The sequence below is a fragment of the Notamacropus eugenii genome, chromosome 2, assembly GCF_028372415.1.
Source record: "Notamacropus eugenii isolate mMacEug1 chromosome 2, mMacEug1.pri_v2, whole genome shotgun sequence".
Lineage (NCBI taxonomy): Eukaryota > Metazoa > Chordata > Mammalia > Diprotodontia > Macropodidae > Notamacropus > Notamacropus eugenii.
In genome coordinates, this window is record NC_092873.1 from 151,012,791 (window position 1) to 151,027,206 (window position 14,416).

The window sequence follows — 14,416 nt, forward strand, 5'->3', positions numbered from 1 at the left end:
AATATAAATGTGAGCTATTATTATTTTCTCAAAGATATTCCTATGCCTTTTTAGAATATCTAGAACATAATTTAACTTTTTTTGCTGGCTCAGGATCATCATTATGAATATGAAATATTTTGTGCTGGAATACAGTAATGCCTTCAGGAGTTCTGAGGTCTGCAGGGCTTTTTGTCCCTGTATTAAGTGGTCCCAGATAACTGTGCTTTTTAAATTCTTATAGCTGTTCGTTTAGGTTTTCTTGCTTCTCCTTTGCTTTCAGCAAGATCTGTTGTAGCAGCCTTTCTGGTCTTCCAAAATCTGTTCGTTCTAGCCTAGTGTGGTCTTAGAGACAACTTAGTAGCTCAGTGGATAGAGTAATGAGCCTGGAATCTGCTAGACCTGAGTTAAAATCCAATCTCAGATACTAACTGTGTGACCTTGGGCCAATCACTTAACTGCTGGTTTCTTCAGTTTCCTCAAATGTAAAATGAGGGTCATAGCATTATCTTCTTAGAGTTGTTATAAGGATCAAATGAGATAATATTTGTAAAGCGCTTAACACAGTTCCTGGCACATAATGATAAATAATATTAATAAATAATACTTAATTCTTTTTTTTTCTTTTCCTCCCTTCCCTTAGAAAACAGATAACCTGGATATAGTGAAAAGAACACTGCCTTGGGAGCCAGAGAACTAGAGTTCAAACCATTGGGCAAATCGTATAACTTCCTTGTTATACTTCCAGTTTCCTCAAGTATAAAATGAGAAGGTAGGACTAGATGCCTTCTGAAATCCTTTGTAACACTAGATCTATTATTCAGTGATCCTTATTGGTATGAAATAAAAGTAAATAGATTTTCAGTGAAAGCCTGAGGTGTTCTGATAAAAGTGTATGGACTTTGTGACAGCTATTTTGGCTATTCTAACAGGTCCTACAAAATTGGAAAGTCTTCAAATATGGTATATGTATTTTGTCTGAAGACATCCCTCCCTCCTATAGTTGTTATGGGGGGAAATGAGATAATATTTGTGGTGTTTTGTAAATTAAAGATCTACATAAATATTATTATTAATTACCTAAATATGGAGAGAATTATCACCAGAAGACTGACCCCTAGATCATTTTTCCCCCATCACCACTCAAGAAAGCTATCTACTAAGGTGCTAGAGGAATTGTGATCTGTATCAACAGACTCAACTGAATGACTCAACTGATCTCACCTGTCTATTCTCCTCTGTCATTATATACTAAAGCTTACTCACTTTCTCCCATTCCAAACCAATAAGCATCTATTAAGTACCTTTAAGTGCCATTGCACTAAATGTATTGCACTAAGCTTTGGGGAAACATTGAAAGAAGGGGAAAAAAAGCCCAACCAGTCCCTTCCCTCAAGGAGTTCACAATCTAATGGGAGAGACAACAATGCAAACAACTATGTACAAACAAGATATAAACAGGAGGAATTAGAGATAATCTTAGAAAGAAAGCAGAGAGACACTAGTATTAATGGAATTAGGAAGATTTCTGATAGTTACCTCTTTTCCACTCTCATTGTTACCACCCTAGTTCAGATCCTTAGTATCCTTCCTTCAGAGTACCATCTCCTTTAAACTAGTTTTTCTGACTCCAGCTTCTCTCACTTCTCATCTACCCTTATGTTCCATCCATCTGAACCTCTTGATCTTACTCTGCCCTCATCCAGTCCCATGTATTTGCACATGTCTTTACCAATGCCTAGAACAGGTTTTCCTACTATCTGTCTATTGAAATATTTTTTTCCCTTCAAGACCAAACTCAAGTAAGATTTCATCCATGAAGCCTTTCCTATTATTATTATCACCCAGCTATACATAATTCCCCACATGTGGGAATAGAGCACCATATTTGGAGTCAAGGGATCTGGGTCCACTTTTTGACTCTGACACAATCACAATCCAAATATATAATCAGTGGGAGAGAAAACATATTTAACTCAAATAATTTACTTTCTTAAAAATTTTCAACTAATAGGCATTTATTTTCTCTCCCTTCTACTAACTCTACTGAAAGTAAGAGGTGGGGCAGAAGAGAGGGAATGAGAAAAGGAAAAGAAAACCCTCATAACAAATATATATAATAAAACAAAATAAATGCTTTTATTGGCCAGATTCAAAAACATATGTTTTCTTCTGCATCTTCTATCCATCACCTCTCTATCAGAACATGCCTCATTGTTAGTATTTTGGAATCATGATTGACTATTGCATTGATCAGAGTTACAACTCATTGTCCTAGGATTACATCCCAATTAAAACAGTTCCCTTATTTCTGCCTTCTAAGGGGGAACTTTAGACTAATGTTAAAGGTGTGTTTGTTCTTTGAGAATCTGAGGTGGGTTTGGAATAAAGCAGTAGGGAGCTTAAGAAAATATGCAACCATCAAAACAACTCTGAGGTACCACATCACACCTATCAGATTTGCTAACATGACAAAACAGGAAGATGATAAATGTTGAAAAAGATGTGGGGGGATTGGAACACTAATTCATTGTTGGTGGAGCTGTGAGCTGATCTGGCCATTCTGGGCAGCAATTTGGAACTATGCCCAAAGGGCTACAAAAATGTACATACCCTTGACCCAACAATATCGCTTCTGGGGCTGTGTCCCAAAGAGATCATAAAAATGGGAAAAGGTCCCACATGTACAAAAATATTTATAGCAGTTCTTTTTGTAGTGGCCAAGAACTGGAAATCAAGGGAATGCCTATCAGTTGGGGAGTGACTGAATAGGTTGTGATATATGAATGTAATGGAATACTGTTGTGCTATACGAAATGATGAACAGTCGAACTTCAGAAAAATCTGGAAAGGCTTACATAAACTGATGCTGAATGAAATGAACAGAAATAGGAGAACATTATATACAGTAACAGCCACAGTGTATGAGGGCTATTTTTGATAGACTTAGCCCTTCACAGCAATGCAAGGACCTAAAACATTCCCAAAGAAAATATTCAGATCCAGAGCAATGAAGCTAAGGAAGACATTGCGAGGAGGTAAAGGCCAGGGATTGGTATAGATTGCCAGACTTTGTAGCCCCATCTAAGTAGCCACTCTGCTGGACTTTCAAGTCCCATCATGCCCCTGGCCATTAGTATTAGGAGCTTGGTAATTACCCTGGAGCTTCATTGAACAAAATAAAGAAATATGAACTCTACTCTTTTATGATACTATAAACTAGGGGTGGGGATCCTGTGACCTAGAGGCCACAAGTGGCTCTCTAGGTCCTCAAGTGTAGTCCTTTGACTGAATCCAAACTTCACAGAACAAAACCATCTAAGGGCTGCACTTGAGAACCTAGAGGGTCATGCGTGGCCTCAAAGCCATTCCCCATCCCTGCTCTAAACTAAAAATCTGGTTATTTATGTGCTTATCTTTTCCCCTAATAGACTGTAAACAATTTGAGGACAAGGATTATGTTGCTTTTCATCCTAGAACCTAGCATAGTATCCTGTATCCATCAGATATTTAATGAATGTTTTTTGAGTTATGTCAAGTTTTCCAACTTGCTGCCTCATGTACTCAATCCTCTCTGTGATTTGTGAGTTTTTAAGTCATCCTAATTCTCTAAAAAAAGAAAAATCCTCCCTGTTTTTGCCAAGCCACACCTCTCCCTTATAATGGAAGCTTATAGGCTCACCCAATCCAGAAATATTTCTCTGATGAGCACCAGCCATTCTGTAATTCCCCAGTTCAGTTCCTGGCAAATGCTTCTTTTTCAGTTCTTTTGTCATTATGGGAAAAGTCATTTCACTTCCCTGGGCTTCAGTTTCCTCATTTGTAAAATGATTAAGTTAGACTAGCAGAATTTATTCCAACTCTAAAATGTCACTGTAACCCTAATGTACTTATCTATGTAGACTGATATTGAATGTACATTTGCATGTCTTGTTCCTCTCTCTATTTAAAAGTTCTTGAGGGGAGAACATGTGTTTTATTTTTACTATGTGTTGTAAATCTTTATATGTTTTAATTTCAGTGCTACACATTGAACAATCCATTGAAAACTGTTGATTAGTTGAAAGAAATAGTCTAAAAGGAAAGCACATTAAAAATGTCTATTTATTGTCAATTTCAAAAAACAATAGCATAAGAGATTCCAGAAATGATCACCCTAGCTTTGGGCAGGTTCTTCTATGTCTGGCTGGGGGATTTGTGTCTACAAGTTTTAGAGAAATTATTGAGTTACTAAGGGAGAGAAAAAGAATGATTAGTGGACTGGAAAATGGCCTTTTAAGGAGTACTAAAGGAGTAGAGACTGATTTTGTAAAGAGAAGTTAAGGCAATAAGAATTTATTAAGCTCCAATGAGGTTGGGGATCCCAAGCTGTAGTACGAGGAAGGGCAGAGAATCATAAAACAGAACACAGTACAAAGTGAAAGTTAACAGAAAGTAAAGAAAGTAGTTTTTTTTGAAGGGAAATACAAAAAGAAGGGGAAGTTAGGGACGATGAAAACAGATCAGGTCTGCTGGGATCCCAGGTGAAATTGTTGGTTGTTGTAATGGTTGTTTGTCCTTCATTCTAGAAGAGGACTAATGACACAGAGGTGATGTCATGACTTGCAAGGGTGAAATAGCAAACCCAAACCATGTAGAATCTGGTAGGTAGAATCTGGTGTTTTCAAATAATGTTCTTATCTGGTGAAAGGAGGACCAGCATCAGTGGGGAAGGAGCAAGGAACCTCCACCTGGTGTTCAGGTCAAGGTTTGGAGACTGGTGCTGGTTCATGATTAGGAGAACCCCTGAGGAATTGTAGGCTAGTTGATATCTTAACTCAGCCTCAGTGGGAAAAAATGGCTTTCAGCTATTACTGTAACCCTTATTTCAGAGGATCTTGGGACTTCTTCATTTAGCAAAGTGAGGAGGTGATGGAAGTTCTCAAAAGAGATTCTTAACTTTTTTTGCACCATGGACTCCTTTGGAGATCTGGTGAAGACCCCTTCTCAGAACATTATTAAGCATATAAAATAAAATATGTTAGAAAACAAAGGAAACAATTATATAGAAATAAAGATGTATTTTTTTTCCATCGAAGTTCATAGACCTCCCGAAATTGATCCACAGACTATCAAGGGTCCTACAATGAGCTCCAGGATAGAGAGAGAAGTCCAACAAGTGACTTAAGTATGCCTTCTGAGACTTCCTTCATATTTGGAACTAATGTTACAACTGGTGGTGATTATCTATGAGCAAAGGTGTACAAAATTCCTTTGTACTATTTGCAGACAAGTTACTTTACATAAACAAAACCCTAACAGCTCATAGATCTTGCCACCAAATTCAGCAGATTGTGGTCATATTGTTTCACAAACCCTATTTGAAAAAACAAACAAATCACCATTCCTACAGCACTTTAAAATGTAAGTAGTATTTTATTCACAACAGCTCTATGAAGTGAATAATATGCACATTGTTTTCTGAATTAGCAAATGAGAAAAATGAAGCTGGGAAGAGTTCATGGATTTACCCCAAGTCACATGGTCAGTAAATGGTATGGGCAGGATTTAAATTAAGTCTAAGTCCAATGTTCTTTCTATAATGTGAGGCTCTCTTATTCTCCTGATCTGGTTACTTCACACCAATGCTCCCCCCGCCTCCCTCCTACAAAGAAGCTGGACCTACTAAGACTCTCTTTTTTCTTTAATAAATGCAAGTCATTCAGAGGTTTTCAGTAGCAGTATTTTTTTTGCAGGAAGATAAAGTAAACTTACAAATTATTCAGGGGGTATAAGAGAACCATTGTGCTATTTACCCAGTAATTAATTGGAGGATTCTCAAGAATCCTGAATCTACCTGATTTCCCTGGGCTCTTACATAATAATCATTATTATCAACATGATTATCAACAAGCATTTATTAAGCATTTACTATATGCCAAACACTGTGCTCAGGACTGGGGAAACAGTAGAAGGCACAAACAGGATCATCACATCGTAATGGGGTGAGATAGTATGCAAATAACCAAGTACATACAAAATATTTACAGTATAAATCAGAGGTGATCTCAGAGGGAAGATGCTAGTAATGTGGGCATGTGGGAATGTGGGGCATGGGAGGAGGAAGCAGGAAAATCTTCCTGGAGAAAGTAGGATTTGACCTCAATCTTAAAGGAAGCCAGGAAAACCAGAAGGCAAAGATGAGGAGGGAAAGTATTTTGGGTATGAGGGAGCAACCATGGTGTGAAAAGGAGTTGGGAGATGGAGTATTATATTTGAAAAACAGCAAAAGTGGTCTATATAGATATCTTATTGCCACTGGCTATATGCTAACCAGAGGTTATTAGTTTGGGGCTGCTCCCTTCTGGGTCCCTCATTCTGGATCTGTGTTCTAAGATACTGTGACTAGCCTTAGCTCCACTCAGGTTTTGGCCTTCCAGACTGAGTCCATTGTTAGGTTTGTGATCAAAACCTTATCCTCAACCAACTTCAAGGTCAACTCAATGCTTTTCTGCCCTTGACACTCCTCTCACATCTGTAAGATTCCTCAATAATTACATTATCAGCCTCTGTCTCACTCACAAAGCCTCAAGAAGATATGTACCTGTCATACCACTTACATACAATAATCCACTTCAATGGCACAATCAAAGTCCACAAAGATATACCATTTCTTCATAAGAATTACTAGAGGAAATCTATTTGCTTCAGCCAACTGTAGATGCATGGACAATATCTTCTAGTTCTTTTATGATGGTTGACTTTTAAATAGTACTTTACAACACATTCTTTCAATAATCCTAATAACATCACATATTATTTCCCCTCATCACTGTGAATTCTTGCCAAATTGGCCTATTTGCTGTTCCTCTTGCATGACATTCCTTTTCGTATCTCCATGTCTTTGCACAAGCCATCCACCATCCCTGGGATGCCTTCCTTCCTTACCTCTTCTTTCTGGGACTCTAGATTGCTTCAAGTCTTAGCTCACATGCTACCTCCGACTTAAGAAGCCTTTCCTGATTCCCCTAGATGTAAATGTTCCCTCTAAAATTATTGTATATTTATTTTGTTGTATTGACTTATGTATGTATACATTTTCCTCCTGAAAGAGGGCAAGCTCCTTGAGGGCAGGGGCCATTTCATTTTTGCTTTTATATTCCCAACACCTAGCACAATGATGAGCCACATAGGAGATGCTTGAGTACATGCTTGTCGAGATGAATCGAACTGAACAATTTTGTGAGGGAGGTACTGAAAGTATTATTAACTCTATTGTACTGATGGGGAAATGAGAAGTGATAACCCAAACCAGGGTGATAACCATGTTTGCTAGTTACCAGTTTGGTAGCCACCAAACCATGGGTGAAGGGGAGTAGTACTGAGATGTTGCAGAGATAGATGTGCCACACCCAAGTATCTAGAAGACCACATGTGGCCTCCAGCCCACAGATTCTCTACCCCTGTTCCTCCCCTCTGTTGATTATTTCCTATTTATCCTGTATATGGCTTACTTTGTATAGATTTGTTTGCATGTGGATTTTTTGAGGGCAGGGCCTGTATTTCACCTCTTTTTGTATCCTCAGTGCTTTGCACAATGCCTAGTGTTTGATAAATGTTTATTGACTGACAGATTGACTAGGCATCAGGAAGACCTAAGTTTGAATTATGCCTCAGACATTTACCAGCTGTTTGTTCCTGAACAAATCACTTACCTTCTCTCATTTCCTCTTTAAATTTAACTTCTCTTCATTTCCTCATCTATTTCCAATTGTTTTATAATCAGTATTAGTATAATTATACACTAATTAGCATAATTGTAATTAGCACCTATTAGGTACTGATAATCGTACCTAACCTAATAGGATTGGCTTAAGAAGCAGTGACATAGTGGATAGACTACCAGACCTGGAGTCAGAGTTCTTGAGTTCAAATTTTGTCTCAGACACTTACCCATTGTGTAATGCTGGGCAAGTCACTTAACCCTGTTTGCCTCAGGTTCCTCATCTGTAAAATGAGCTAGAGAAGGAAACGGTAAAGCACTCCAGTATTTTTGCCAAGAAAACCCCAAATGAGGTTATAAAGAGTCGGACACGACTGAAAAATTACTAAACAGCAACAAATGAGATCATATAGGTAAAACACTAAAAACTTTAAAGTACTCTATGAGTGCCATTATCATCATTATATTTAGCTCTTTTAGAGCTTTCATTTTGACAAAACACTTCATTCATGTTCTGTCATTGTAATTCTTACAACAGTCCTGTGAGATAGGTCCTGTTGTTATCTCCTTTTTATAGATGAGGAAACCGAGGCAGAGAGACACTAAATGATTTGTACAGAGTCACATAGCCAATAAATAGATGAGGCACGAGTGTGATCTCAAGATTACCTCACTGTTAAGTCCAATAGCTCTCTCCACCTGGTTTCCTCCAAAGGAGATAGCAAGATATAGCAACAGCTACGAAGATTCACCCAAGTACCAGAGACAGCATTAAAAGACTTTAGAATCAAAAGTGACTTTAGAACTCATCTAGTCAGACCTCCTCATTTTATATATTGGGAAATTTAAGGCCTAGAACATTAGGTGAGTAAGTACTCAAAGTCACACAAAGAAGTAACAAAACCAGGGATTGAATCAAAGCTGTCTGATGCTAGATCCAGTTTTCCTTCTATGACGTCACATGGCTTCCCACTTCTGAATTAACAATATTTCTATCTTCCTTCCTATCTTTCCTTCTGACTCCAATCTTTCCAACAGTGGCATTATACAACCCTGCTCAAACCTTTAGTATTATTTCTGACTGTTTCTTCTCCATCATTTCTCACATGTAATCGTTTACCAAGTCCTATTAGCTCTGTCTCCACAATATCTCATATCCATACGCTCTTGCCTATCACTACAATCATAAACCATACAACTAGGTTGTTTCAGACTCCTCTAAACAAGGCTTACTACCTCCACTCCTCTTTCTACTTTAATCCATTCTTACTTCCATTGCTAGATTAATTTTTCCCATCCATGGTCATCTCATTCCTCTATTTATAATCTTTCAGTGGATCTCTATTGACCCAGTAAAACTTGAATTTTTATGCATGGTATTCAAGGCCCTCTAAAATCTTGGACTATTGCTTTTCCAGGCTTATCTAATATCATTTCTATTAATATATTATATTTCCCATTCAAACTGGACTGATCATCATCTCCTCTATGATCTGGGAAAGGAGTGTGACAGCATCTTCAATTCTGATAAGATCAGGACCACAGAGGTCAATGTGGTACAGTGGAAAGGGTGATGGATTTGCAGTTTGAAGATGCATATTTGAATCTCTAGTCTGGGACTTTAATCAAGTCACTTAACTTCTCTGGACGTCATTTTCCAAATTTGTAAAATGGGAGAGGGAGGGAATGGGGACTGTATGACCTCTAAGGTACCTTCCAACTCTAAATCTTGTGAACTGGGTCCTGTGAACTTGGTCTTTCAGGACTTTGTTCAAACAGGGTGATTCACTATCCTCCTGCCTCCTAAAAGACAAAATAAACTTCTACAATATCTCTTTATTTTTTAAAATTAAATTTTATTATATCTTCACAAAGGTCTGTCTCCTTTCCCTCCCACCACTCTCCATGCCTCCGCTGAGAAAGCAAGAAAAACAAAACCTTTGTTACAAATATGTATTGTCAAGCAAAATAAATTCCCACATTGGCCATGTTAAAAAAAAATGTGTCACTGAACATGGAGTCCATCAGCTCTATATAAGGAGGTGGGTAGTATATTTCATTATAACTCCTCCAGAATTGTAGCTGGCCACTGTATTAATCAAAGTTCCAAAGTCCTCTTACTCTGCACTGCATCAGTTCATACAAGTCTCAGGTTTCTCCAAAGCCAGTTCTTTCATTATTTCTTATAGCACAGTAGTATTATATCACATTCATATATCATAACTTGTAAACTATTCCTCAACTGATGGAACCCCCTCAGTTTCTAATTCTTTGTCAACACAATTAGAGCTGATGTAAATATTTTTGTATATATAGGTCCTTTTCCTCTTTCTTTCATCTCTTTTGTGTCTAGACCTTGTAGTCATGTTTGCTGGGTCAAAAGATATGCAGAGTTTAATGGTTTCTTTGAACATAGTTCCAAATTGTTTTCCAAAATGGCTTGACCGGTTCACAGTTCCATTAATAGTACATTAATATGCCTATTTTCCTACTGATCCTCCAAAATTTTTCATTTTCCTTTTTTTGTTAACTTTGCCTATCTGATTGGTATGAAGTAGAACTTGAGAGTTATTGCAATGTATATTTCTCTAATTATTAACAATTTTTGGCATTTTTTAAATTTGGCTATTAATAACTTGAATCTCTTCCTCTAAAAACTGCCTATTAATCTCCTTTGACCATTTATCAATTGGAGAACGAATGCCTCTCAGTTTAAAGGCAAACTTAGAGGAAAAGCTGATGGATGCCTATAAAAATATGACAAGACATTTGTATTAACAATGTCATAAATTCACCAAGCTTTATCTTCCGACACTATAATGATCTATATGATCTATATATCTATATAAACTGATAGTTTCTCTTTTGAGTATAATCCAGTTTCCATCTAGTTTGTCACTTGCTTTTCTCAGTTTGTATCTAGATATTAAAAACTAATTAGCAAAATTCTGGACCCAAGGAATTCATGTATGTCAGAAATTCAGTATTCTCTGACCCCTTGAATATTGAGGGATCCCTTTCTCTTACCCCCAACACTTTAGCCAACTGACTTTCCTGGCTTCCCCAGACTTTATATGTTTACGTATTAATGTCTGACAGCAACCACCCTTAGCCTAGTTTACATACAAAAGTATAGGCCCAAATAGTTGAGCTTCCTTTGCTAAACACTCATTAGATTTTGGACCAAACTTTAATGTGCTGCCGTTTTCTCCTGCCTAAATATATGTAATGGGAGTGGGAGGGGGTTGGTTTCTCATTAGCCCATTTGATGTAGTTACTGAAGGGAATTGGTAAGAAGTAAGGAGGTGTTAACGTGTTAGAAATGTGAAGATTCCATAGTACTCCTCTATGACATGTGAAGTTCCGTTTGATGAAATTAAAGAACAGATGACTATTGGCTAGTCAAGGATGGGCCATGTGCTTGACAGCCTTTACAAAAATAAGATACAAAATAAGATACATTCTCTAAGGAGACACAGGTACAGTTATAGAAAGTAGCTTCAGGGAACATTACCTCTGGTACTGCAGAAATCAATTGTGGATTCAGGAGAAAACAAGCCTTTGCAGTCTAGAGCTGAGCTAAGAAGAACAGGAACCCTAGGGAAACCATCTGAGTGATCTACAGAGATCAGAGACTCTGTGCTCAGGATGAGGCAGAATGATGATCACATTGGAAGAGAAAGAAGAACATTATGGTGCTGCAATATGGGAGACATGAGTTCCCTTGGACATGTTCCCTGAAAATGTCTCACTACCAGTGTACTCTAAGCCCACTTTTTCCACTAATACTATATGTATTTGTGGAAGATTGCACCCTAGGTTTATGGGGCAAATAATTTCTAGCTTTGTCTTTACTATGCCATCTCAGTAGAAAACCTTGCTTTCAGCTAATTGTATCTACTAGCTGACTATTAAAAGTAAGTTCACTGATGGGAACTCATAAGTTATAGTAAATACTAGGATTATAGACCTATGAACTACCCTTAAATCTGTGAGAGCAGTTGCCTTACTTGAGCCCAACTTTTAACCTGCAAGTGCTAAGTTGACAGAAGTCACTCTGGAAGGGGTCTACAGATCAGGGCTTATCAGCCTACACATTTTCAGGGACTTATGGTAGAGATTTTAAAGTTGGGACTCTCCTTAAAAGTTCAAGCATTGCAGGGATCCAGTGGAGAAAAATTAGTATTTTTTCTTCTTCTGTTTTAGATGATCTCTAGGCAGTTTCTGGTATGTTTGTTCTACAAGCCTGAATTTTACAAGTTAGACTGGTTTCTTTTACACAACTTTTCTTTGAGATAATTTATGTGGTTGAGTGCTTATATACCTATGTCTGTTGCACCACTGTGTCCATATGAATATAGAAGATAATATAAGCTTGGATGATATATCCTTAGAATACTGTTGCCTAGCAATTCTCCTAGAGCACACTGTGAAAGCTCATCATTGTTAATTATTTTTAATTTTGCTTTTTAACGTATTTAGACACTTTGCCTTATTGTGGTATGCATCCAGGCAGCTTGTCTGAGATCCTAATGGACTGCAGGTCTATAGGATCAAATTTTCCTGATGACTTAGAAGTCTGGAGAAATCAAATCTAAGTGCAAAGTCCTTTTTGGAGAGCCCCATACTTTTGTGGAGCTTTTCTGAGTTTCTTTGATTTCTTTTTAAGCTGGGGCAGCAATTCTTAATATATTTCTGTGTCATGAATCCTTTTGGCAGTCTTGTGAGAAAGATTAGTCTACTTTTCTCACTCTTTAGCTCATTAAACCTTCACTCGGGGAAAAATTACCTAAAGTTTAAGTTTGATTCATTTCTAAGGCAATGCCAAAGAAAATAGTAGAAAAATACTCAATGTAATATATGAATCAGATATGGGAAAGTTATTTATTTCCTACACACAAAAGGAATTCTTAACATACTCAGGACTCAAAGACCTTATTAACAGAAAACCCACAAACGTAACTAATGTTACCCTCTCTCGGTAGGTTGATATTTAAAACATAAGGATATGATGTTATTTATTGTTATTATGCATTTTTTCATTTCACTTTAACTCTCTATTGTCCTCCTTATGGTAGATGTCTTCTAGCTTATTGGGCTTATCACCTGGGAAGGGGTCCCGTCAGGGGAGTTGGTGCACCAAGAGCATCAGAGGAGTCGCAGCAAACACTGAATGAGGATCTAGATCTCTAAGCTATTTAACTTACATGGAGGCCTCCAAGGCTAGAATCGTCAGTCTTGTGTTCTGTTTAGTGGCAGATTTGGGTTCAATTGTAAATATTCTCCTTAACTTTTAGGTATCTTTTTCTCCCATGTCTCCTTTTGGCTGTCTCAGATCATAGTGACTGCTGACTTCATCCTACGGTATGCTGGGTCTGCTCTTTATTCGGCAAGGTGTTTCAGTCTCAGGAGCTACTTCTGGACTGAGCACTGGGTGAGTCTTGTCTTTATTTACAACCAGCTCAACCTTCCCATTCCACCTGCAGGGCTCCCCAAATGATCATACAACCAGGCTAACATGCAAAATAGTCTTATGTATAAAGGGGGACCAAGTAAAACATAAAAGGGGGAAGGAGCACTAATTGGGGAAGGGGGCCAGTCATCACAGACAGAGTCACCATTGGAACCAGTAATTTTCTGACTAATGGAGCAGAAGAGTTACTTCCTGTTTGAATATCAGCAGTGCCTTCTGTTCTACTCGGAGCCACAGGGAGGGTAAGTGTATCTGAGAGATGGGCCATCTTGCCCAAACTGAATTCAGTACACAGTATTGAAGATAACTCCAGCAGCTGAGTTTTCAAAACCAGTGATTCTTACATTATTTCCAAGAGCGAATACTGGGGAGGAAACAATTTGCCCCACATGTTCCTCAAAATAGAAAATGTATCTTACACTTTTTAACTAAGCATCACTCCTCCTGCTGCCTTTCTCCTTCCCAAATATTTTTACAAACAGCCTCCTCAGTTTTTCCTAAAACATTTGTGCATTCTAGGAATCTAATCTCCCAAATGTGTATGCGCACACACACACACACACACACACACACACACACACACAGATCTACTATACTAAAATATGTACATTTTATTGTAAATTTCCCTTATATTTCTTTTAAGTAAAATAAAGCTTTTTTTTTTTTAAAAGAGAACGGAAAGAAGACAAAAAAATATCACAGGCAAGTGGGACAACTTTGAAAGTTACCTGTTGAATTTATTATACACTTAAAAGAAAAGTGAGTTATGCATAGTAGAGTTTTACAGTTTCACTTTTTTCTGTTCTGCTATATGTATAGAAGTGCTCATTTTAGCTAGTGTTTGTTAAGTTTGGAAAAGTAAGGCTATTTTATACGTAGTTGGCATCACTCTTCTACCCTTTTCTTCTTGAACTTCTAACGATATGCGTGCATATCTGCAGTAACTATAATTCAGATTTTCTCCAAGTCAAATTTGAGGGGAAAAAAATATGGCTTATATGAACTGATGGATTCGAATATAAACTCCTTGAGATAAAGGAGTGTGTCCTATCGTTCTTCTGTATTTCCCACAGGGCCCAATACAGTACCAAATGCACAGCAGGTATGCTTGTTGATTGACTAACCAAAAATGCAAATAAGAGAACACCCCAGGTCCCAATGATTCTGGCTAAATGGGTGGGTTCTGTGTCACAGTGAAAAGCAAAGAAAAGACATATGCCCTTAATAAAACAAAACAAGTGCTTATTTTATTAGAAATCCTA

General features: G+C 37.6%; 1 long non-coding RNA gene across 1 annotated transcript in view; it reads left to right on the forward strand.

Annotated features, from left to right (window-relative positions):
- The window catches only part of LOC140526449 (uncharacterized), a 150,275-nt gene that overhangs the window by 13,993 nt on the left and 121,866 nt on the right, over nt 1-14,416 (forward strand). The window contains exons 2-3 of the long non-coding RNA XR_011974374.1: nt 623-751; nt 13,017-13,115. This is a non-coding gene — a long non-coding RNA (uncharacterized lncRNA). The remainder of the gene's footprint in view (nt 1-622; nt 752-13,016; nt 13,116-14,416) is intronic.